Raw genomic sequence first — 26,571 nt, 5'->3', positions numbered from 1 at the left:
AGTTAGTTTCACCAATTAATTTTGAGCCTCTGACAGTGACTGACTATGTATAAACATGGGTAATTCATAAACAATTAATGCAATACTTCTGTTAAACCCCCCAAATTAAAACTGAACATCTGCATGCCAGTCACAGCTTGCTTGTCTGGTTCAAGATCTGCTGTGTTAGTGTACAGATGCAAAATTAGAGAAACATAACAAAAACGTATGTAGATCATCCACGTGTTGCTTTTTCTTTCTGTGTCTACCCGCATCTTATGACCGTAGGTGACAACAGAACAAAACTGGTAAAGTGAGACACTCTTCATAAAAATCAACCTGACTCTTCGTGTCGGTCAACCCAATAAGAGATTCGTAAATTCGAGCCTAATCTTCTGGTGTTTTTTCTTAATTTGTCAAAAATACAAACATTAATAATTAGTCAGACTTTCTGTTTTGACAACAGTGAGTGGTTGATTTCAAACAAAACATTAATCGGATCTTTTGAGAAAAAAAAGTCTTTAGGCCTGTTCTTCATCAAGCTGTGAGAGATCAGGAGTCTCAGAGTGTGTTTATGCTTCCTTTACCCGACAACAGCATGACTGATGGCTCAAAGATGATTCGTTAAATATTTGATGCTGTTTTCAGAACGTTCCCTTTCATGCAGACATGCCGGCTGTACTTGCCGCTGTGATGAGAAGTTCATCTGTGGAGTCCTGTCTCAATTAAAGTTTTTACACAGCCTCCCAACTGCAGGGTTATTACAGTCTAAGTTTGTCCTCACAGGAATCACTGCTTTGATTCAGAGTATGTACTTGCACTCTTGCTTGTCCTGCAGCTGTGCTAGTTTGTCTCTTAACTTAGTGTGAGATTTTGAACCCAATGCTACCATCACGTCAGCTGATATTAGTATTTCAGAGTCATTTTTTTCTAATTGAGCTGAAGAGAAGAATTTCTCCTTTATAGTCAGAAAAAATTTCTGTCTTACGCACAACAAGGTGCCTTCAACATTAGATGTAGATGGCAGATTAATTTTTGACTTTACAGCTTTTAAGTTAAACTAAATTCTGTGGTAGAGTAAATTTCAGATAAAAGAAGTCCTCTTCGCTGTGCTCTATTTACTGTGCAGGAAACTGTTCTGACAGGTGAAGAGCTGGTGAGACAGAGGCAAAATCTTCTTCCTGGACAGGGACTGACGGAAACCACAGAGCCCTGGAAGGGACATAGAGGAAATAATTATAATTGGCAAGAAAAAGAAAAGCACTCTTAATCTCACAACAATATAATCACAAGTCTCTAAAGTCAGGTTCCATATGGTAGGGCTACACACCCCACTACAATGAGACAGGATGTGAATGTGGAGCTGCAACTCTTTCATATCCATCCATCAGCCCAGTGTTCATTTCCTGGACAAACACTGACCCACATCAAGCTGAGAGTAAATGCAAACGGATGTTGCAGTTTGACAAGAAGCCGAAGGACAGCTTAAAAATCTCTACTGGTGACACCATTCGAACAGCAGATTCAAGTTAGGAAATGCGCTCTAATTCAGGTTTGGTGGGAAGTGGAGGTAAACAAAGTTTGTTACATGTCAATAGTTGCTCAGAGGTTGGTTTTCCTTCTTTTGTTCAGCTACTTCCAGCATTTCTTCTAGAGCGACAGCTGGAATTAACATCTCATAGAAAGTAGGAGCTGAGCTGTGCTGCACTCTGGTGAACCACAGATTAATTTGCTTGTAATGACTGGGTTAAATGACTTACTTAGTGTAATGTTCATCTTTGAGGAATAGTCAGACTCCAGACTTTTAAGCCCCTAACCCTAAATGGAACCATGGTGACCCGGTGGACATTAACAAACCTGCACAATGACTGCTGCTCTTCCAAATGTGACACCATTTAAGAGGAAACAAACAGGCTTTCCAACAGTATGAGATTTATTGCCAATAAGCACTGTTAGAACAAAGAAATAAACCACCAAACACAATTTTCCTTACTTTTGGTTTTAAGTTTAGACCAAGGGTAGTTACCTCTACATATCAAAACATAAAACTCATATTGTGCCGAGTGGTTAAGGATAAATGAGTGTACTGATAAACCCCAAACAGGTCTTGTAACCAAACTCGCAATAATCAGAAAATAAATAGTTATATTGCACCCTGTGTCTTTGAAAGTGCACTACTTCACCTCAGTGCACTTTGCAATATAAAATGAATAAATGATCAGACACCTCCTCGATGGTATTAGTAACGGCTACGAATTTAAACATCCAAAGTGCCCAAAACTTTTGCACAGCAAGTTCTGTATATAATAAAAGATAATGCATTTTTTCAGTTCTACCACTGAATATAATTAAAGGGATTTTTTTGGTTTTACTCTGGCTGCTCACTCATAGTGAAGCTGTTTGTGTGTTTGCAGAGATAGAAGTCTGCTTATTTTCAGGTCTGTGAAACATAGCACAATTTGTTAGGTGTTGTTAGCGATTATGTAGATCAGCTGTCAGCTCTATCGCGCCGAGTGTAATGTAATCTACTTTCCTAGGCATGCTTTGGCTGCCTGCTTTTGTCAGGACGTGGTGACAGATAGGAACCCAGACTTTGATTTATTGCAGACAGTAGCCTTAAATTTCCACTTTGTCATTAATCACGTTGATTGAAAGACTTATATTGACAATAAATAAGTTATATTTTTTATTTTTTTAAAGCATGATAATAGCACTATTTTAGGGATGGCAGTGTTGGTCAGCTGTCAATCCAGACAGAAATCTCTGTGGAAGCTAAAGTAAAGATTCTGTTTCTCACCTTTTCTCCTCCAATCATAAATTATTCTTTCAGACATTTGGAGTCTGTATCTATACTTAGTGTCAATGTCAGACTTCCTTACAATTCTGTGAAATGTGATGGTACTACAGTATATGGCTAACACCAGGCTTGTCTGTTTTGTGCATTATGTCAATTAAAGTCATAGATGGTGATATTTTTTGTCCCCTCCAATTTTGTTGAGTTCTTCACATTCCTGTTGCTTGATAGGTTTTTTTGGGGGGGAGGCAACACAGAGGAATCACATTTACACTCTAATCTAGAAGGTGGCACTTATGTCCCAAAAAGCTGTCCACCATTGCCAAAAACAGAGAGGATGTTGACATTTTTCCCATTTTCCTGCTTTAGCCAAGTGGAAACCTCCTGGGCTGACAATTGACACCAAGTGGCTCCTTAAAACCATCGACAGACACTTTTTATTGGGGCAAGTGCTCCAGTAAAATCTTCACTTTGAATTTTAACAAGAGTTGATTAATTTCGATTTCTTGTACTGGGAGAAGAACAGTTCACAGTTTACCTCTAATGCACAATGTGAAAGCAATGCAATTGAACTTGAGCTACAAGCTGCAGTGCACCTTACAGTCTAGACTGTGTGTGATCTGTGGACTGGCACGCTCTATGAAACATGATGCCAATAAAGTTTTTAAACCATGGGACTGATCAACTTTTGATTTTTATTTGAATCTGTGCTGGCCACTCCATATTTTCAAGCTTACCATCTTGTTCTTTTTTTCTGATGTAGTTCTGGCATAGCTTGGACTTGTGTTTTAGGTCATTGTCCTGCTGTAGGATGAACCCCTGACCAACTAGGCGCATACCAAAGGGTATTGCATGGCAGAATGCTGTGGTAGCCATTCTGGTTCAGGGTGCCTCTCACTCCGTACAAGTCACCAATTCCGGATCCAGTAAAACAGACACAGACCATCACACTTTCCTCCATGTTTGACAGTTGATGGCACATACTCTGGAACCATCCTTTCGCTTACTCAACTGCATACAAAGATCCTGAACCAAAGATTTCAAATTTTGATTCATCAGTCCATAATACTAGTCTTCAGTAGTCCAATGATGGTGTTTCATGGTCCAGGCAAGCCTCTTTGTCTTATTCTGATGTCTTAGTAATGGCTTTCTTGCTGCAACTAGCCCTGTTACACCTGTAGCCTGAAGTCTTCTCTTCACAGTCGAAGCTTAGACTTTCTTACTAGGACCACTATTAAGCTGCGGTTAAAGCTGTTGTCCTCTGAGCCGCCTATCACGCAAATTGTTAACTCTCAGAATCTTGTTCTCGTATTCAGTTGTGGCTTTGGGTCTGCCAGACCTCTTCCTGTCAGAGTTTGCCCCAGTTTCTGAGTGCCTTTTGATAGTGAGGGAAACTGCGCTCACTGACACCTTGACGTTCTTTGCAATTTCTGTGTAGGAAAGACCTACATTTTTAAGTGTCATGATGGTCTGTCTCTCTTCCATTGTTAATTTCCCCTTTCTCACCATTTTTGTAGCAACACACTACTTTCTGCAGTACAATACTGTTCAACTGATGCTCACAAGGGTATGGTACCACAGTGTGTTCCAACACTGCTTTTATGCAGACAAACGGGGTTGTAAGTAATCCAGAAAAGTTGGAACACCTCTAGAAATTAGTAGTACCAGTTTTCAAGGCTTGATCAACCTCCATTGCTGCAGAACAGTTTTAAATTGTTAACCCATTTTGTTGTCCCTTTTTTGTTCATTCTGAAATGTACATATATTGTATATTTTTCTGTTTTAGGTAACCTTACCCTTTTTTAACCTCTGGCAGTTCACCATTTACCTTTGTACCATTTTAAGCTATTCTTTGACTTAAATGACTTAAACTGCAATAAGTAACAGGAAAAATTGAGGTGTTCTAAAACTTTTGACTGGTAGTGTATATTTATATATATTATATATAAATAATATATAATATATATAAATATACACTACCAGTCAAAAGTTTTAGAACACCTCAATTTTTCCTGTTACTTATTGCAATTTAAGTCATTTAAGTTGCATTCTACTTAAAATGATTATTTCATGTTTATTGAAGGTGAAAATTGTGTTTGAGTGCAATTATGGACGGTGAATTAAAGAACTGGACAAAACAATCATTGCTACTATCACGTTTGGATGGATATATTTTTTTCTAATCTTTTTAATTGATCTGGATTAATTTAAACCTTTTAATAGGTTATAGGTGATCAGTTTGAGTCTAGCTTATACTTTGCTTGCCTTTTGGCAAAAGCACAAAGAGGAATTCAATTCAGATCAATTCAATTCAAATCACAACAACAGTCACCTCAAGGCACTTTATATTGTAAGGTAAAGAGCATACAATAATAGTAAAGAACCTGCAAGTGAGGAGGAGAGATGGATAGAGAGAATAGGAGAGAAAGAGGCCAGATCACACGTGGATGATCTCCAGCCTCCTCTTACTTTTGCTTTCAATACACAAATACTTGTTTGCTATATTTATTATCAGATTACATGTTACAATCTGGTTTAATACAATCTATTTATGTGTGGCTGACCAGAGGTGGCTGGACACACACTGCATTGAAAGAAAGTAAACAGGAAGTCAAAGCCTTAGAGTTATAATGCCAACACAGCTTCTTTTTTGGCCATATTGATTGTGTGAACGCCAAAACCAATCTGAATACTGTAACTAATAAGTGTATTGATACATTGTCATAAAAACTGTTGCATAAATTTGATTGTGCTGTCGTTAACATGAATCTGTTTTTTTTTTTTTAGTTTGTTTGTTTTGGATGTTGCAGAAAAAGACAATAATGCAAAGGAGAGAGGCAAAGCTACACAGAGAGACAGCAGAGATCACACCCAAGAGATGAAACTGAGGCACTTGTTGCCACAGTAGCAAAGCACATCAAACTAGGGAAAAGAGAAAAACAGTGTCTGCGATGTAAAAGGGAATGTTTGTGACCCAAACTGGGAGAAGTTGTCCCAAAAATCCTCAGTGCGACTTGGGATTTAATAGTGATCCTTCAACTCTAACTGGCTTAGAAGCTTTTGTGGTTGGAATCCACATCTAGAAATGCAGCTTTTTGTTTTTCATTTAGGATGTTTTTGGCAACAGCAGTTTGTAAAAACTGGCCAAACACTTAAAGCAGAAAAAAATAAACACCTGTCTATAAATCAAACATTCTTTCTGGGCACAGTTTTAAATCAGAACAGCAAGAAATCAAATTCAGTGCTGATGATGAACAGTAATACTCTGAAATGTCACAGACAGAAGAGTATATTAGTCACAGTGTGAATATCACACAATTCTTAGACATGCAAAATATTCCCTGGTCATGATGTATCATTGCAGCCATAATCAGACAAATGTTCTAGAGTGCATCAAACTACTCTTGCAGTCCTCTTCACACAGGGTGTATTTATCACCTCCATCTGAAAATGGGGGAAACCACAGATATTGTCAGTGAGGCAGGATTTTTTTCAGGTGATGGAGACACTGAGTATTTTTATATGTGTGAAGTTTAGCTTAAGTCAGCTATAATAACCTAAAAGTCATTTTAAAATATTCAAAGACAGACAACGTCATAGTTTGATGTAACAATACTAACTCTGAGTTAAAGACAGCATCAGTGACGCTAAAAGTAAGCAACAAGCATATAATATCAACACTACATATACATGACGATAAAGCATAAAGTGACATTAAAAAAGCTTTTAGGCTTAGCCGTTTATTGACTTTAACACTGAATGCTGAATGTGGCTGTAGATGTCATTGTTGCTGCTTGCTGCTCTAGAAGAGTCATTTGAAGCAGCAACATCGTGACATCATGTTCTTATGGAAATGTCTCCCGGTGAGGCCCCTCCCTGTCCGGGTGACATCAGCCGGAGCTCGGCTGCTTTCCTCCAGGAGTCCTCGGTGTATCCGCGCATACACATCCAGCACCGCCACCGGGAGAGCTCGATGGAAAGGGCGCCTGCTCGGCTTTTCTAACCGCTTTTCTTCATGGGACAAAACAATATTACTACTTCCCCGCCAGGTAAGCTTCCATCTTTCTTTCGTCTTCATTTTCCTCCGCGTCAGTTAGAAATGATTTTTAAGAGACAATGATACTCTACCTGAGGGCGGCAGTTTACAAGCAGCAACTTTTTTTTTCTTTTTTTATGAACCTCAGCGTGGAGAGCGGTGCTTACATTTAGGCTGTTAGGGGAGAAAACGGCACTTTCTAGCTGGGGTTTAATTCCAAAATGTTCTCACTTAAACAGTTACACGGCTTTATTTGGCTTGTGCTCCCCGTCTCGCTGTTTCCTCTCTGTGAGTGCAACTCTATCATACCTACCTAATAACTACAGTAACGGGTCTTTCCGCCGTTCACGTAGCGGTTCTTTTTGCCTCGTTTGCGCTGCTAAAAGTCATGTGTGACTCTTCTTCAAGTGTAAATCCGCCGGAAACACAGGTAAAGCCTCGGTAAGCTGTAATAAATGTCGGATAGCGAGCAGTAGCAGTGTTACAACCTGATAGTCTCACTGTAAGCTAATGTTCAGTTCCTAGCTCAAATAGGGCTGTGGGTGCGTGTATTGTGGGTGGTGGTGGGGGGGTCACACTGGTTTCCATGACAACACATTAAACACAACACTGATTTCTACTGAAGATTCGACACCAGCACCTCCACCACAATCATCATCCTCACAATAACTACAAGCTGCAGTTTTCTGGGTCAGAGCTTTCACACAATGCACACTGGGTTATCACCCTTGCTCCTGCATTGGCGTCCCTGACCTCCAGGGCCCTAAACCAGCGCCCCACGTATCATTCCGCCACCTACTCACCACCTGGACCAGTAGATCAGAGCTTTACTGGCCCTCTTAATTTTCACTGGCCCAAGGGGAGAAAAATCCACCCTATCACTACAGAACACATTTGACTGTAATGCAGTCCTAGCACTAGCCCCACTCTCCCATGGGTCAGTAAAAACTCTTGTTTGTAAAATTTTGTTGTATAAAATTTAAAAATGCTGCATTTAAGAAAAGCTCATCGCCAGTAGGATTCACTTTGTACAGGTTTTAAAGCTGTGGCAGTTTCTAGTCACTTGCTCGATGTTGTCACCCTTTTGTTATCTGCATCTAGTGAAGCTAGTAGGTTCTAGGACACATACAGGCAAAATATGTTCTGTGCACATCTCAGTCTGACGTCCAATGGAACAAAAAGGAACAACCCACAAAAACATTAGGTGAAAAGCAGAGTTATGTTATCTGAATTCCAACAGAATTTAGATAACATAGTGCTGAATTCCCCACTTGTGTGTTGCATAAAGTACTTTATTTATACAGTAATCAAATCTGTCCTGCAGTGGAACCTACACAAGTAAAAACAGTTTGACTGAAGTATTACAGCAGTAATAACAAAACAGAAAATAACTGGAGTTCATTCATATATGTACAGTATAAAGGATGGGTGTAGTTTCTGGGTATTAAAAGTAAAAACAATATGAAACTGCCTTTTTAATTGCCCGCTGGGCCACAGGCTGTGGTTGTTTTAATTCTCTATACGTCTCTATGATGGTCCTAAGCCCTGACTAGTGTAAACTCATTTTTTGTGGTCATCATTATTTCCGATCATCTTAAATAAAATGTCGGCACTTGTTGGGCATCACTTCGAAGCTGTTTGGGAGTCGTCTTGTTCTTTCAAAAATACAGTTTGAATAAAATGCTTCTCAGGGAGTCCAGGGTTAGCTTAAGTTATTTAGCTTCACAGGCAGTGTTGGGTAAGTTACTTTAAATTAGTAACTTAGTTACATTACTAGTTACTTCTATCAAAAGTAACTCAGTTACTTCAAGTTACTCGTTACTTTCAAAGTAACTAGTTACTAGGAAAAGTAACTTTGGTTTTACTCAGACTTCTCTTGTTAATGTGTTGCTTCCGTAACTGGATACCCAGCAAGAGTACCAGTCTTCTAGCTTGCTTACTTGCCACAAGAGCACTGTGCCACCTACCAATACAAAGGAAAAGATAATGTGCGTATTTCCACGAGAGAAATCCCACGCCTGGACTGTCGTTGACCGCCGCCATGATTCTAGCCTACATCACAGCGTCATGTGTGCTTTTTACATCCAACACAAAAACTGCAGTCGTGGTGCTTTCAATTGTACTCAGAACTCGGAAATTCTGCCTTCTGAATAGGAAGATGTAGGTAACACCAGACTGCAAATGAGCTGCATACAGAGCTGGACTGGGACAAAAAATTGTCCCGGGCATTTTAACTAGAGACCGGCCCACCATTATAGGAAAAATCATAAAGCCTTTGAATGAAATTAAACACTGTTGTGACAGTGATGTACACACTTTTGATGGTATATATGTATCAATCTGTCAATCGTTTGTTGTAAGACTCAGATAATTATTTTTTAAAAGCTAGACATTTTAAATGAGAATAAGAAAGAAAAGTATTTCTTTGTGCCCCCCTTTCCCTGTTAATGCCCTACCTGGCCCCCCTGGAAACACTTTGCTAGACCCGCCCCTGCACAGTTACCAGCTGTCAGCTACATAGAAAAGGATCCTGGTGTTATTTGTCTCTCAGAAACAGTTCATAACTTCCCTTCAACTCATTCATGTCACCTAAAAGGTAAACCTGTTTCTCCATCACCTGTTCAGCTCTGATGATTCAGTAAGGACATCTCCTGGTTTCATCTTCATGTTTCCCTCTCACCAGATAACCAAACCGATATCATGACCAGCAGCTTTACAGCTGTGGCTCCAGCAAACATCAGCTGATACTAGAAAGTAATATTAAATAAATTCTAACAACAGCTGATCAAGCTTAAACGTGCTGCTGTTGTTTAGCGCGACATCTGCTGGTTTTCTGGCTTTCTGGCGCAAAGTGAGCGATAAACAAACAAGAGAGAAAAGCCGATCAGCTGATCATTGATCAGTTTAATGATTGAAGTAGGAACAGGAGAGGGAGGGGAGAGAATGAGAGGCGAAGAGGCAGCTGTGCAGCGTAAACACAGAATAACTCCAGCTTTGTGTCTTTTTCATTGTAGCTGAAGCTGTGTTCCTTTTCACCTCAGTACGAAATGCGTAATATTTTCTCTGAATACCAGACGATTCTGCTTTTTATGGGACGGTTGGCAACTCTAATGATTAACCTTATGAACAAAATAAAGTTCAACATCAGTAACATAGCACCCACCCAGCTGTATAGAAACTCCGTCATGCTAGCTTGTACGCAGTACGAAAAAGTCAGCATAACGAAAGTAAACTCCAACTAAACTCGGTTTATATCTGACCCAGATAGACTGCAGGTCATAACTTCTTACCTGAAGTTCAGTTCACCTGACACTGGGACCGGCGGCCGCTTCGGGTCTCTCCTCCTCTTGCCTCCCTTTTCCTTCATCCACCTGCTGGCCTCCACCACTTGCTAATGTTAGTGAATATGATGACATGCCACCACACGAAGTAACGAATAACGAGCCTATCTAAATCCCAGTAACGAGTAACGCGTTCCTGGTTTTGGCATAATAACTAGTTACCGTGCTCGTTACCACAATAATAACGTAGTTACTGTAACGTGTTACTTAATAACGCGTTAGTCCCAACACTGATCACAGGTGATTTTGTGATTGTAACTGGTAGAATAATTGATAACTTTACACATATTTTATGATCTCTTTGCTCCATTGGGGCATTCGTTATCTGGAACCCAGCCCTTACTACCCCAGGTAAAAGTAGCCTAATCTTAATCTTGAGAAATATGTAAAGAATCTTGAGATAAATTAATGTGCCTACAAAAACAGCATGCTAACTTTTTCTGATCTTGAATCTGTATAGTGTTAGTGAAAGTTGATATCCTTCATAAGGACACATCAGGCACACAGCTTTGGCTGTAAGCACATAAGCCCCACCCACCCGCTGTTCAAACTTTCTATTCATGAAGGGCAGCCAATGAGAAGAGAGTTGGGTTTAAGGAAATTTGAAGAAATATATTACAAACTTTTTCAGACAGACATGAATCTTAACTGCAGATTTAAGAGTTGTTTACTCTCAATAATATTTAAAAATAAATGACTGCCAAATGTCAGCTGACAGTGAACACATATTTGCAAGCCAGACTGATCATCGCTCACTCAAGACAGCTGAACAGACTTAATTGTCACAAAAATAAGAGATCTCTTTCTGACAGCTTAGTCAATTACATAAAAAATAGATTCAGCGCTAAAAAATATGCAACTACAGTTTACTAGCTTATACTTTAATAGTTAATAAAATAATTAAACTTTGGCAAATATGGATCTCATAAGTCTCTGTGGAGAATTATTCTTGTTTTTGTCATTTTCTCCCTGTATACACAGTATATGAGAGCATACAAGGTGGCATGGTGTGTGATGTGCACATATATAAATGCACTGAGTGTGTAAATATTGAGCTCTCTGAGCTGAATGTTTGAGCACACCTGGCGTGTAATGGGTTGATGCGGCACAGTGTGCTATTTACTTCTCTGTGCTGAGAGTCCGATCAGCTATTTACATTTCCAGAGTCACTTTGTCTATGTGGTGTACTGGTGGTGGCTCCTTGATGTTGTTAACAAATGCCACTTTGTAGATTCACTCTGTTTTTTTTGCATCTTTTTCCTTTTTGTCAGTAGGAAGGCTGTTTTTCTGTCAGTGAGTCATGTTTCAAATAAAATCAGATGATTCTTTTACTGGGTTGAAAAACTGCTACAAATGAATTAACGCCCACTTTGGATTTAAATAACACTTCAGAGCAATCTTTCTAATTTTCTTTTGTAATCACATGTACGTCACGTCTCAAAGCCCAAACGGTGTTTTACGCTGAGTGTGATTTCCTTGTCATCTGTTGACATCATGAAAATATAGTCAAATTTCATTCACAGCTCCGTTGCTTTGAGCGTCATACCTGCTGATAAGTTGATATAAAAATAGAGCATGAAAAGATCAACAGATTAAAACAAGTCCACAGAATAGCTCTGTTACTAAAGCTTTTCTTTTTTACATATTTGGTTAATCAGCGAGCTTTAGAGCTGCTGGTACATGGATTTTAAAGCCAGTTGCCTCCTGTCTCCTGCTGTAAGGTTCTCTGTGTAAGGAAGGGAAGAGGGTAAGTTTATTCACAAGTGCATTACATATTGCATTAAAACAAAAATCACCAAAAAATATGAACTTTTATAGGACTGCTGTTAGTTTAAGAGACAGTGTTCATCGTGGCAGATGGGTGCCCCTCCCTGAGCCGGGATCTGCTGGAGGTTTCTTCCTGCTAAAAGGGTTTTTTTCTTTCCCACGGTCGCCACAGTGGTTGCTCACAGGGCATCGTATGATTGTTATGGTTTCTCTGTATTATTGTAGGCTCTTTATGTTACAAAATAAAGTGCTTTGAGGCAGCTGTTGTTGTGATTTGGTGCTATATAAATAAAATTAAATTGAATTGTTCAGACTGCTACAAGGCTTGAAGTTTTCTTTTTTTTTTCTCCATAGTTAACAAGTACAATGAAAGCACAAAACCCAACAGCGTGTCAGTCCATCTTTAAATATTCACTGACTACACTGCCCTGTCTGTAACTTTCCACTCCAAGCTTACCACTTTCCCCTTATACACATTTCTCAGAGCACAATATAAAGCCTTTATAAATATATGAAGCCAAATGATCTTTGTTGCTCTAATGAGAATATGTACCATTTTACTGGGGACTATTTTGAGTGAGGGATTAATGCATCTTTGTGACAACACGATGGGGTATGTGTGATTAAGTCAGAATAACTACTCTGTGTGTGTGTGTTTGTGTGTGTGTGTTTATCATAATTAATGAACATGTCACCCAGTGCAACATTATGGCTCACTAATGTATTTTTAATAGTTTTTGGATGATAATGGAGGTCACAGAGAAATAAGATATGCACGCACAATATTTAAGTATAAAAAGAGACATTTAGAATATTACCAGAAGTTTGAGAGATAGAAAACAAATCTATAAATTAAAAAGGACATTACTGAAAAACTCTAAATATTTCTGTAATGTATCTGAAGTGTGCGGCTTATACAAAACTAAGTAAACAGTATCCTCTACAGCAGCTACTGAATCCGAAACTACCATACCACGTGTGTTGTTATTTCATTCCAGGCTACCCTTCCTTGTCTCAGACATTTCTATGAGCCACACACTGCAGATACACTGACAGTCATATGGCTGATTGCAGTGTAAATTTGATTTGTGCAGCGTGACTGAGGTTAACGTGGCTCACCGTCATTTGCAGGTCTGTCTGTTTGTTCTGGACATTTTATCACCCGGAGCAAAACTTACTTCATCTTTCTATCACTTGGAGGCCCGGTCTAGTGTTTCAGCTGGACTTGAACGGACTTCATTGTGTGAATGAATACATGTGATTCCAGATAAGCATCACCCCCACCCCACCCCTCCCCTCCTTCCCTCTCCCCTCGAGGGGTGAACGTGCGTGTCCTGGTGTCGCTCTAGCTCAGTTCCAGCTGATTACAGCATGAGTTATGACAGCATGGGCACTGCTGCTGTTGGCATCAGACAGGCAGCTGGTCCTCACCTCCAACCCCCACCCAGCAGCACAGGGCCACCATCATCAGCTTTACTTGTCAGGGACTGAAGCCAGCCTTTATATCAGGGGTGAGTCATACTGGAGCTCGGTCTTTCCCTAACTACCTCCCCTCTTTTCACACTCAGCATCAGCTGGCGCTTAGAGTGAATGTTCCACTGCTGCACGCGAGTCATCGCCACCTGTTATCAAGAAGGAAACACAGTGTTTATCACATTGATTTGCTTCAAGGTTTTTAAACCGTGCTGTATGACAGTTTGTGTGAACATCAGGGTCCCTGCAACATTGTTTGGTATTCAGAACTGCAGCACATTAGAGGTGACTCCAAGGATGGCAGTGTCTGATGGTCAGACATTTGTGTTAGTTATGAGAGGAGTGTGACGTTTCTGACAGGAATTCAACAACATGCGAGGTACATGGCGAGTGTACAGAGATTAAAACACCCTGTAAATCTGTTTAGATTACACAGTACTTTGTCTGATGAGATGCTAATTGAGCCTCATTAGAGTGACAAATTTTGTGTGGCTTGTTGATTTTTTAGCCTTCCTGAGTGGTTATTAAGACTGTAAAAAATTTGGAAACTGTTCTTTTTTGTAGGAGATAACATGAACAAATGTTTTTCACAATAACATTTGCTGTTGGCTTAATGGGACTTCACACAAGAATTCACTAGCTGCGATTTAGTGACCAGAGACCTGTGGCCCTATGGCAGAGCTTCCCTGGTATGTGCCCAACCTGGTCCTCTTTTCTTCCCGATATACACTTGCAGACCAGCAGGGACACTTGTGAGGTGGGCTTGATGGTCAGAAACACCTCTTAATGAGGGCACGCTACTGTCCCTCATCATGACCACCAATTTTTTTCATTTATATGTGTATATATTGTATTTACACATATATATCTTTTAAAATCAAATGACCATATATACATTCAGTATTTATATTGTTTGCATTTATAGTACAAATACTGTAAAAAAAAAATAGAAATGACCATACAGTATTTGCAATATTTTGCAGAGTTTACAAGTTGACCCGCTGCTACAGCTAAGCAGCACTTTTTATTTAACATGCACTTTTACAACTATTTTTAAGCTACATCCATAACATTAGTTATTGTATTTCCTTCGCCTGCTGTTTTTGTTAGCTGTTTTACACAGTTTGGCCAGTTAAAAGAGTTAGAAAATAGCAAATTTCCTTGTCATTTTTTTCTAGCTGAAGTTCTTAAAGTATCACCTCTCCAGGGACCATGGAATAAGTAGGAAAGCTACACTTTAGCTCCATCATAACCACAACCCCCTATGAAACCCTACAACACAGCCTACAGTGTAGAATGTTACTGCCTGCAAGTATTGTGATTGATCTGTTCAGTATCATCAATTAATACTGTGAGTGGGAAACATGACCAAGCTAGTAAACGATCATGATGGACTGATGGACTGTTTGACGTGTCCATCAGTGTGATTTTTAGGATGTGTAATATAGATTCAAGCTTCACAGCTTACATATTATTGGCTTCAGTCTGTGGACTTGTTAAAGAAAGCAAAAGGGAATGAAGTGTGTGGGGGTGTTGGGGCTAGGGTATAGGGGTGTGTGTCTGTGTGTGTGCTGCCATTGTTTTCAGGATCGTGACAAGACTGGTAACACTGAAAGCAGCCCAGTGAATTTGCTGGTAAAGGCAGAGAGTGACAGTTAAAGTGTGATCTCTAACCTCGTCTTTGTCATCAGAAGAATACGTTTTCCTCTTTTTCTCCCTCCTCCTTCACTTGAATAGTGCATGATTTCATTTGAAGCTTGGCATTCCTCGCATTCCTCCATACTTTATTTTCCTGCAGCTCCATTCCACCTTGGTGTGTTTATATAGTGAAGTAAAAGACTGGATGATGGAGGCATCTGCTGCAGCAGTGACACATCACACAGAATAGTTTTGTGGTGTCAGAAGAAAACTGAACTGGTATCTACAACCAATCTTTATCTGTAAATATGTACTTAAGAGAATGCACCCGGGACTGCCAGAGACAGAGGAGTTTGGAGTCAAAATATTCAAACATGCACGGTTTATTGCCCCTGGTCATCATCGCAGTACTCTAAGAGAGTCTGTGAGCCAGCACAGTCTGTGTCTGAGTGTAAAAGAATAAGTGCACGGAAATTTTGTCCTCGGCATTCATGTGGGTTTTTCTAAAATCAGACACGTGGACTTCAGGCCCTAAGGCAATCAGGAGTTCTGGCTTGGAGAGTTCTGTTAGTCAAAAAAACGAAATAACTAATAGAGTTCATAAAACAAGAGTAATGACGGTATGAGACACCTAACTCAGTGCAGGCTCAATGAGATGAGCAGACTCCTTCTTTGGTTTTTAGGTGATAGCTAAAACTGCTTCCAGACAAGCGCTTTACTGCAGTTTGTCTGTTAATCAGCAAGATTGAAAGAAAACCACCAGGCTGAATTTCTTTCAACCTGGTGGAGTGGTGGAGCATCGGCAAAATGAGAAGTCTGAATCAGGGTTGGTTCTAAAGTCTGAGTGCTGATTAGATCATTAATCTGTTGGTTAACAGGAAATCCATTAACAACTATTTATTTACTAGTAATTTTGTCATCTTCCTGGTTCCAGGAATTGCGTATACAAATTTGAACTAAAACAAGTGAATGTCAGGTAATTCCATTTCCGTTTCCATTTCTGCTCCACCTGAAAAACCGTATGCAAATTTTCTCCTTTTCAGCATACATTTATTTTTTTCTATAACTATTGCTATAGATAGCAGTAGGGCTGTTCGATACCACGATATATATCGGATGACGATATGAAAACGTCTATTGCTTCATATTATGCTATCGTTTGTTTCGTGGTGTCGTAAAATAAACTGTTTCTGGCAATATTTTTTCATCGTTTTGATGGTCACTGTAGAATTCCTTAAAGGTCTCTCTTTCTCTTATGTTTAATATAACCACACTACGGACGGACAAGCCACTGTTTTTATGCATTGTCATTAGCAACAGCGACGGTAAAACCATCGTGTGGCTCCGCCGTCCGCTTGTTTATTTTCCACATAAACCTTTCACAATAAAGCTGAAGAGCCTGTTGAGATTTTTCAAAATAAACTGAATCACGTGAAATAGTATGCAGAGTGTTTACGGACGAGAAGCTAAAAAGAGCTGTCAGGTGCTAAAAAATAAACCTTTGAACAGGCTTTTCCCGCAGCACGCCATGTAATAAATACTCACAAAGAAAATTGCGGCCGTTTCAGCTTATGTAACACTCGACTCTAGGTACACAACGCCCAGCTTAAAACACTTCACACAAGTTGAGTTGCCCGAGATTCACAGAATTTACCGAAAATGTAACATTTTTGTGATTTATATCGTTGTGGGGAAATGTCTTATATTTGTTAGGAGTTGGGTTCTGGTTATGTGGTGTTTTTGTCTGTATGTGTTTTTTGGTGCCTCCCTTTTTGTATAGGTAGGTGGGGCAGTGAGTCACTGAACCTGGCACACCTGTTACTCATCAGATGCTTTCTTCAGAAGTGTTCTTTAGGAGCTACCTGACAGAAGACTAGTGTCGGAGTATTGGCGTTTTTGGAGAGTCTGAAATTCTGCCCCTGCCTGTTGGAGCCCTTGGATTATTTCTGGTGGCTGTAAGGAGTTTTGTTTCCTCCCTAGGATTTTTCCTCGACTGGTTTGTTTTCCGTCTGGAGGTTTTGGCATTAAACAGTACCAAATCGAGTGCACTACCTGTGTGTGTTTTCGTCACCTGCACGTCCTGGCTCCGCGATCCCATTCATACACTGTTGTATATATTTTGTCCTTGTAAATACCTCCCCCCCTCACTGTAAATAAACTGTCTTCACCGCAACTCTGCCTCCGTGCGTTCTGCTCCCTGGGTCCATCTGCATTTGCCATAACAATATTGGGATATTAGATTTTGGTCATATCGCACAGCCCTATATAGCAGCACTTTGTCCTAATTTCAATAGCACAGAGCACTGCTTACACTAGTGTTATTACTGTATCTTTAAGAGGATTTCTTGGTGTGATGTAAATTCTAGTGGTCATTTACTTTTTTACTACTACACTGAAAGGTACCAATGCAACGGTGACACATAATGGACTAGAATGTTGTACATGAACAAACATCTGTCCTAGGTGTCCGCACTTATCTGGGTGTTTTCTCTTGCTTTGGGCCTTCCCATGTCAGCAAGTTTAGCCTGTCGTTGAGGTGTAAAATGTTAATTGCACATGTCGCCAATCATTAGAGAAAAAAAATTCTGTAACAACTAGGGATGGGTATCGTTGAGGTTTTATCCAATACCGGTGCCAAACCGGTACTTTTAAAACGGTGCCAGTGCTTAAACGGTGCTCGAACCGGTGCTTAAAGAATGGAGAACACAAAGTTTGTCCAAAAACCTCTTATGTTTTTATTTTTAGCAGTCTCTTTTTTTCTGCAAAATGATAACCAAGTTACCCTTTTCTGTTGATACAACATACCTCCTTTGGTTGGAACCAGTGCTTAAACAATGGAAAACACAAACTTTGTCCTAAAACCGCTCATGTTTAGCTGTTTTATTTTGTTGTTAAAAGATAACAATGTTAGCCTTTTCTGCAGCTATAGGGCATATATGGTATCACACTATCAAACAAGAACACAGCCGCATGTAACTACGACGGTGTTTGCTAGTTCACCTTACATGCATTAATTTAATAACGTGGTTAGCCTACTCAACGTGAATTACACACGAACAACATTAAGCTACTCATGCAGAGAAGAACGGCTGCTGCTGCCATCATCATCCGTCATCATTTCTGCTACACTGGCAGGGCTACGGGCCAGGACTCTACTCTTCGGGTTATTGGGGGATGTTGCTAACTCCGGGTCCGATAACAGGCACCACACCTGCAGTAGATGTGGTCGGTGTGAGGTCTCGCAGCAAGCTATCAAATAAGGTGCATTTCTCGGCTTTTAAAAAAAACGCTATGCGTCGCCAGGTGTTTCATCAGATTTGAGGTGTTACCTCCTTTGCACAGTATCACTTTAAAGCACTTGTTGCAGGCTGCTGAGTTTGCATCTTTTGCTGTGAAGTACAGCCAGACTTTTGATCTCTTCGCCTTGGGCATTTTTAATCTGTAGCTCTGCTCTAAAAGAATGTACGTACCTGGGCCCGCCTACTATCCTTGGAAAGGTAAAATGATTGGCTAGAATCCAAAGTGTATGACATCTCAAGAAAAAAAAAGCACCGAAATGTGCGCTGCTTTTCGGTCTGGTTACTACCGCTTATGTCAGAACATACTGGTACCCATCCCTAGTAACAACTGTCCTTTTTTTTTTACTTGTTTCTATTTAGCATTACTCTTTCATTCATTTGACAAATGCATTTGTTTTCATTCAGAGTGAATTTAATTCTGTTTTAATGGTTAATGGTTGGTTGCCTGGACATTTTATCACCTTGTGGCTACTATCTATTGCCACATGTGAACAATCTCACACATATTTTTTCTTTTTCTTTTTTCTCTTCTTCAGAGAATACAGAAATTAAAACATATCTGCAAAGAACTCTGTACTTGAGTGAAACTGTGTTAAAAATAAGGACAAAAAATAAGGACACGTGTTACTTCGGTAGCACGTGTCCTTATTGGAACGATACAGAGAAGATTAGCTTGGCCCCTGCACAAGGATGACACGCAAATTCGTGAAGCGTTCCTCTTTTTTAAATTTTTTTTTTTTTTTTTTTTTGGCAGGGGTAGCTCAGTAGGTAACATGGTGGCCCCATGATGGGAAGGTCGGGGGTTCGAATCCACTGAACGGCTACCCTGAGGTACCCCTGAGCAAGGTACCGTCCCTACACACTGCTCCCCGGGCGCCTGATTAGTGGCTGCCCACTGCTTAACTGAATGAACGGGTTAAATACAGAGAGAGTAATCCCCATGGGGATCAATAAAGTATACATTATTATTGTTATTATTATTTTCCCTTTTCTGTTAAAAAGTGGTTAAAAACATTTCCTTATCTCTCTTTTATCTCAGAGAAACAAACTCAGCGATGCCTGCATAAATGGTGACAGGGCTATAGTGATGTCATGAGTGTCTTGAGACACAACCAATGCAATCACCACAAGTTAGGTTTGAGTTGTTGTTTGGCTCTGCTTTTTATTGCTGTGTGTGTGCACGATGTCCCATGGTGGCAAACACTGGCGTTAACGCCATACCAGAGCATCCCATGTCCTCCACTATATCTATCCTCTTTCAGCCCCCCCCCCTTTTCTTTTTTGCAATTGTTTTCCGGTACCTAGTTTTCACCTAGTTTGAATGTTTTTAAGGTGTAGTTGTGACAGCGAAGCATGACTCTCCAGATGCACAGAAACAGGTCTCCCTGACAGTTGTGTATACCCTGCGCCAGAGCTCTGCCTCGCTGCGGGACATGAAATACCGGAGCTTTGTTTCCGCACACTCAAGGCCTCGGCAGTGTTGACTCAGTATGAGAGTGTTTGTGTTCTTGCATCTCTCGCAGGGCTGCTGCCTGCAAACACAGCAGCTGGGTTTCTCTCATTATCTCATGAATTCACAAGTTAATTCAAGGTCTGAGAGCTTGTTTAACAGCCAGCGCTCGTCAGCTGCCTCATCCTCCCTCGCTGGAGACACACTCAGATGGCTGTGCGTGTTAGTGGGTTTAAATGTGACGCAATGGTGGAGTCACTGTTGTTTCTGTTCAGTCCGTCTTTAGTCAGAAAGTAACTTATGCAAGAATGTTTTGTTAACATTTCGAAATAAGAAAAAGCTTGGTGTTAGGGAAACCATAATATGATGCCCTTTTTTCTGCCATCTTCTTTGTTGGTGTGTACTGAGGATCTATGATTGCAAGTGAGCAGATGCTATCAATGTATTGAAGGCGGCTCTTTGAAGAAAATGCAACAGGCAGGGAGAGTAAGCAGAGATCTGGCCGCCTCTCATCACAAAGGCATTTCCTCCTCAGCCACTTCCTGCTAAGGAGCAGTCGCCCTTAAAATCACAGCAGAGGCCCAGGCTACGCTGACGGTCAATATGAGGCCTGTCATTTGGTCATCGGGCTGCTTTTATTGCTGTGAGGAAAACATCTTTAACCTTGTACAGTAGGTGGTTTTATAGCCTAAAGCATCATTAGTGGCTATCCACTGCAGTCCTGTTCTTTACAAATGGTGTACTCTCTTTTTAAAGTAACAGCATAAAAGGAAAAAAATGATGAGCAAGCAGGAAGGCAGGGTCTGTTTCAAGCCACAATCTGTGATCCAAGTATATTCAAAATGCTAAATCCAATCTCACTGTTAGTAACAGCAAAACTGGATTTGATTTGTTTTATGAAGCTGGAATTAAAGAGTCACAGAGTAGTACACAATACAGACATGTCATCAGTCCAATGGGACATTTCATCTGTAATATGAATTGACTGGCAACTGTTCAAATTCACCCAAAAACTTGGGGCCAGAAAAATAATTTCCTACGGTTTTGTACTTGAAAAATAAAATAAATGTGTCATTAATGTAAAATCACAATCACTGTTTCATATGTTTAATTTATTAGCAGGCTTTGTGCCCAAGGCGAAGTCGTGTTTAATTAGCTCACCGTGCACAGTCTGGTGTCGGGATTTTAAAACCCAACACAGAAGATCCTGTTACCGGTGGTACTTGTAAATATGTGCACCCAGACGTTCCGAAATATTCATATTTTGTGACAGTAAACATCAAAGCAATAATCAGCCCTGTCTCTTTAGCCTTGGGTCTGCTTAACATTTAGTGCTAATTAACAAACATTAGCCTACTTAAGGCTGAGTCCACTCATAAAGTCACTCATGCACTCGTTGTCATGGTTTCGAAGCAGATATTTTGTTGCTAGTGAACGTGAAGGTGCCTTTGGAACCCACTTATATGTTTCCAAGTGAAACAGGCAGTGTTGGAGTTGATATTAGTTACTGTACCTGTCCTCTTATCCAGTGGTTGATTCGACTGTTATCATTAACACGTGCTGAATTTCTTTGTCATTTCTGACAGCTCTACTAATCTAGGAAACTAATTTAAAATTACACATGCTTAATTAGCATACTGGCATGGTCATTAATAAAGGCAAACTGTACCGGGATTGAAATTAGTTTATGTTGCAGTACAGACGCTTGCTTAACAACATATGATAACTCCACCCCAACTGCTGTGCAGGAAGTGGATGCTGACACTAAAAAAGTTGTTGTGTTGTTTTTTTTATAGCTTTAATAACACTTCTGTATGCTACAAACCTCATACGGACATTAAAGTTAGAGAGTCTGGGAAAAACAAAACATTTCATAACTAAGAGCCACAGGGAGAGCACATTATTTCTAAACTGTGGGTTTTTATATAATGAAGATGCCCACTGTGCCTTATAAGCTGTTCAAAGGCTCTTTGTGATTTCCCTGTGAATCTGTAATAAAAACCAGTTGGCACCAGCATTTTCCTGAGGGACATCCACCCTACAGGAAGTGAACGGCTGAATAAAAGGAGTGGCACGGTTGACAGCTTTGCAGAGCACTTCCTCTGCAGGGACTGTGAAGGGAAGGCTGAGTGACTTGACTTTTTCTTCAAGCTGAGATGTTCTCCCACGGCCGCTGCAGTGAACTGAAGTGTGGAAATCGGCTTAAGGCGCCTCAGCAGGGTCAACTATCTGCCGTTCCTGCTGCCTGCCTAAATTGACCACCTCACTGCCCTGACAGGAAATGAGAGGAGAGGTTAGAGAATGACGGATGTGATTATAATTCTATATTCATGGCCTTGGTTTGCATCGGGAGAATCGTCTCACGCTGCAACGCAGTTAACACTTCCTCCTCCTACTCACCCTTCTCCTCCTCTTATTCCTCCTTCTGCAGATAGTTTAAAGGACAGAGCAGCAGACAGCGTGAGGGCGGCTGGGCTTTAACTGGGCTGACAGTGGATCAGTACCATTAAACAAGTACGCAGAGAAAGACAGCAAAACAAAAGATATGACCAAATTATCTCTCCTCGCTGCCTGCAGTACAGTCCACTGCACCAGAGTTTATTGGACGATTTTGAACCTGTTAAATGGGGTGTGTAAATAATTTAGAGTTTATTGCTTGTTGCTCTATAAAGATGTATTTTAAGGATGTACGTTTTAAAGCTAGAAGCCAAACAGTAGTTAAAGGCGACAAGAAGTCTCTTTTTGGACATTTACACTGGGGGAAATAATTAGTTGATCTCCTGCTGAGTTTGTAAGTCTGCTCACTTTCAAAGAAATGAATAGTCTCTTATTTTTATGGTAGCTTCATTCTAATGGAGAGAGACAGAATAATATAATATTCGGAATATCAGTCAATTTAAAGCTTCAGTTCCCTCAACAGACTTTCTGTAAAACTGAAGTCTGGAGATTGGCTACGCCACTGATAAAGTATTTTTTTTCGTTAGCCACTCTTTTGTTTCCTTGGCAATATATTTTGGGTCATTGTCATACTGGAAGATCCCCCAGTGACCTATCTTAAGTGTTCTAGCAGAAGGATGGAGGTTCTTGTCCAAGAGAGCGGTGAGGTCTAGTCTTAGGAGAAAAACAGCACAAAGCTCAATGTTTCCACCTCCATGCTTGACTATGGGGATAGTGTTCTTTCTCTCTATCGACAGTGAGTTGAGTTGATGCCAAAGAGCTTGGTTTGTCCCCAGCACTTCCTCCCAAACGATCTCTGAATCATTTGGATGTTCATGGCAAACTTAAGACAGGCCTCCTCATGTGCCGTCTTGAGCATGGGGACATTGTGAGCACAGCACGATGTCAATCCACTCCTCTACTACCAGGTCTTTGTCATTGTTATGGCCACACCATTTTATTACGTAGAAAATTTACATAGTTACACAAATTTGTGTTGTTTTAGAACAAAAATTACAGACAAGCATAAATTTGGAATGATGCACCCAATGGTTGATAGGTGGGGCTAAAGGGGACAAACTGGAGTTGCTACTAAAGTTTCATTGTATTCCTGATAAACCTTTCTTTTGGTCATTTGGTCTGTGCAAAATTTCTTAAATTCCAAAAAGCCAGAGTTTTTTTAAACCCTGGCAGGGCCCTTCTGTGTGTGGAGAATGGGTTTTTAGCATGGTTTTTCTCAGGGAGCTCCGGTTTCTTTCACCTTTAAAAACATGGTAAGTTAATGCTGTCTGTCTTGTCCCAGGACACAATCTGAAGTTCATGTCAGGAGTTTAAACTTTTCAGTTAAATGAAAGTTAAAAAAGGTTCCAGAAACTAAAAAATACGTTGAGAGACTGAAAGTTCGCACATGTATTTCATAGATGATGTAATGCTTGCTGTAACTTTAGACAATAATAGAAAATGTATTTTTAAATGTCAATTAGATGAACAAAGCTGCCAAATTTGTTGAAAGTCAAGAACAGGCTGAGACTATATACCCCCACCAAGGCTGGAAATAACCTCCACTCTAAGCATGAATTAGTCCCTGGATCCAGATACGCTTGATATTTTCTTGGAAACTGTCTCCCACTTTTTCCTATTTCGGTTCTACTAACTCTGTTACCTTGCACTCATGCAGCTTTCTGCTCATATACTGTACATCTTCATCAAGTCTTTATTTGCTCAAGTATTTCTGTCCACACACTTGGTTTGTCTGCATTACTCTTTTCAGAGAGCCTTATTTAGCTGAACTGCCTCCATGGTCAGGCTTTAGGTCTTTACATAAAATTCTTCACAATAGATGAAAACAAAAGACTGTTACTGTGTGTTCTCTGGTCACTTGTTCTGCATTTATCTGTGTCTGTTCTACTGTGGCATAGGGGAGAATACCAGCCAACAGCTTTCCTTTTTGACACAATCCTCCCGATGAGAAACATGAAATTGTGTGAAACTGTTATGAAAGTCAGTTAAAGCAGTTACACTCTGCAGAAATGTTATTAGAAAAAGTCTGGAGGGAGAGTTTTTGACATGTTGTTAGCAAAGAAGCCGGCTGAGCCTCATTATGGCCTCTCCAAGTGCCTTATTACCAGGCAGCATGTTGTGATTTGCATGACTAGAGTCTTCTTGTTGCGCTTTCTCAGATTTACATGCCAGAAGGACCTCGCCCACCATTGTTTTCTGCGGTGGGAGTTAAATAGTGCAGGGTGGTCAGGTTGAGGTTTGGATAGCTGCTGCTGCAGACCACCCAAAGTTTACATCTGACCTCACCTCACCCAGGTCTTCCCACTCGTTTCAGATGAGATCCAGACATTATGCCATTGAGCAGAGCATGCTAACACTGGTTTTGAGTTAATAGTGAGAAAACTCTTTGGGGCTGGACTAACGTGGATTATAGTGAATATTTTTGGATTAAAGCTATTTTTTTTTCTTCATGAAGCTGTTTGTGCAGCAGTTTATATTCAGAAAGGAGCTTTAAGGATGGCTGGAAATCCAATAAGACAGATAAAACAATAAATGGGGACACAAGGTTAAAAAAATAATAAAATTAATGGTCAAAAACACGAAGCTGTACTAAAAGAGTGGATTTAAAATATGTATAAAGCTGTCACTACACTCTGCTCCTCTCAGAGCCTCATGAGGCTGTTTCAGCAGCTCAGAGCTGCCAAGCAAAAATGTGCCCCACCAGAGGATTTTGGCCTGAACGTTGGAAAACCTAAAAACGGCTCGTGCAGACGACCCAAGGGACCCACTTGCTTCATCCAGCAAAAAACTCAGACATGGACTATATTTTGGCACATGAGCATGTAGTCTTGTGTAAAGTCATAAGAGGCATTCTTATAACCGATACAATTACAACCAGTGCTACAGCTTTAATATTGGTGTAATGTACATGAGTAATCATCTTAATTAAAATTGCCTCAGAGCTGTTGCTTTGGCCACTTGTGGGCAGCAGAAGTGAATTATGATAGCAATATTATATCACCTTTACTGGTGGCAAAAAATGCTCATGAATGGGACTCTGATACTCACTTCATTTCATCGTATTTGGTTACCTCCAACACCGGAGAAAATACTGTTTAGCTGGTCTACTGGCAGTTCACCTGAAAAATGTCTTTTAAAAAATTCTGGCCAAAAATGAATGTGCTAGACCTGCATAAGGCTCCATTCACACAAGTCTAGAGACTGGCTGGCGTGTACCCGGTAGGGTCATAAGTATTCCTCAACTGCTTGCTGGCAGGTGCAGTGAAATCAGTTGTTAAGTTCCAGTCACACAGCACTAGAAACTAGTCAATCCCCCAGTAACCACCATTCATTAGTGAAAAATGTGTATTCCTCGACCGGTAGGCAAATGTTTGTGGGATGTTGCTTGCTGTGGTGTCACCACTAGGGCTGCAGCAGTTCGTTGCCATAATCGATGATGTCGACTATAAAATTTAGTCGACGTGAAATTTTATGTAAATTACCACGTAAATGTATCAGTATATATTAGTTAATATTTTTAGTTATTTATTTATTTCTGATGATCCTATTGAGTAATGTTAAAAACACATTTGATTATTTTCAAATTCATATGCTTCCTCAGTCATTATTTTAATTTGCTGTGAGACGAGACAACAGGGTGATATTCACAGGTGGGCAGACTTGAACAGGTGAGGCACTGGAGCCTAGAACAGGAGGTTTGCCCACAGGATGAGAGTTATTGCAATGATCATTGACTAATTGACAAATCGACTAATTGAAGAAAAATTGGCAGATTAGTCGACTACCAAAATAATCTTTAATTGGCGGCCATTTCTTTAGATGGAAGATATCGCTAAACACTCCATTTCGTGCTTTGCCTCTCTGAAGCATGAAGTGAAGGCTCATGTACAAGCTGCAGTACCAGCAGGGGAGATCATATATTTAAAGCCAAGAAGCTGCTAGCCACCAAGGATAGTATGAAGTACAGGCCTTCTATGCTAGAAACGATTAAGCTAGGCGGCTAATGTGTATATGTAAATATGTTAATAATGTCTGTTTAAACGCTGTCCCTTAATAATTTTCATTTTGGCTTGAAATGAAATATTTCCCTCTGCTGTTACTGAGCTTACTCAGCTTCTGCATACGTGACTGTGTTATAAATAGACACAGTGGACCGATGTGTCTATTATATGCTTTACCTTAATACTGGTTTGAACAGAGACCGTTCATTAAAAGTTGCACGTTTAAAATGTATCTGCTGCACCAGTGAAACAAAGGCGAACAATCTCTGTTTCTGGTTTGTGTCACACTTTTTCGAGTGTAACTTAGGTTAGGTATGTAGCGAGTGTTTGCAAACA

At 40.2% G+C, this 26,571-nt stretch overlaps 1 protein-coding gene and 1 non-coding gene across 3 annotated transcripts in view; both read left to right on the top strand.

Moving 5' to 3' along the window:
- Positions 1 to 6,689: 6,689 nt before the first annotated feature.
- The window catches only part of LOC100711216 (SH3 domain-binding protein 4), a 46,066-nt gene continuing 26,184 nt past the window's right edge, over positions 6,690 to 26,571 (top strand). Inside the window, exons 1-2 of one of the 2 annotated variants that reach the window (XM_025903909.1) lie at positions 6,697 to 6,822; positions 19,082 to 19,173. The gene's annotated coding sequence lies outside the window, so the exon portion shown is untranslated. Of the gene's footprint in view, positions 6,823 to 19,081; positions 19,174 to 26,571 lie in introns of both variants that reach the window. The other variant, XM_003449506.5, reaches the window with a different exon arrangement.
- LOC112844247 (U6 spliceosomal RNA) lies at positions 18,951 to 19,052 on the top strand. The gene has a single exon (XR_003216993.1). It is a non-coding gene; the product is annotated as a U6 spliceosomal RNA (small nuclear RNA).

Source organism: Oreochromis niloticus, linkage group LG16 (assembly GCF_001858045.2).
Source record: "Oreochromis niloticus isolate F11D_XX linkage group LG16, O_niloticus_UMD_NMBU, whole genome shotgun sequence".
Lineage (NCBI taxonomy): Eukaryota > Metazoa > Chordata > Actinopteri > Cichliformes > Cichlidae > Oreochromis > Oreochromis niloticus.
Note: the sequence above shows the minus strand (reverse complement) of the source record. Positions and strands in the feature narration are given on the sequence as shown.